Below are 499 nucleotides of genomic sequence, written 5' to 3' on the forward strand. Positions count from 1 at the left end.
CCATTTCTTCAAGCAACAGACCTCGCACAAGGAGAGAAAGTGGTGACTGTCAGTGCGGCTCTCCCCTTGTGTGCTCTCACTCAACGGCCACCTCATCCATTTGCTGAAAATAATTGAGGATTCTCTATTCTTAAAAGGAAGTGCACTGTGTTAACATTTTTGAGGATAGTATATTTCACATCATTTGGTTGCAATAGTGTTTTGCATTTAGCTACAATATGACATTTTTCAGTTTTCAGTGCACTAAATAGGAGTATGTCAATTTTAGTGCTGTGAGGCATAACATTTTCTATATTGGTCTTATGGCCCCAACAGAGCCAGCACAAGAGGAGGCAAGGTCTTTCATTATAATTCAGTGACAGACAAGAGTCCTTTTTCTTTAGAACCTCAATATTTGGTCTGTACTGTAATGTATGCTACAAGGCAAATACAGTTATTAACTTAATAATGAAGACTTTTTGGTGTTTTTGTCATGTTGCAATAGCCTGTTTACACTGAT

The sequence above is a fragment of the Micropterus dolomieu genome, linkage group LG08 (genome assembly GCF_021292245.1).
Source record: "Micropterus dolomieu isolate WLL.071019.BEF.003 ecotype Adirondacks linkage group LG08, ASM2129224v1, whole genome shotgun sequence".
NCBI classification, from domain to species: Eukaryota; Metazoa; Chordata; class Actinopteri; order Centrarchiformes; family Centrarchidae; genus Micropterus; species Micropterus dolomieu.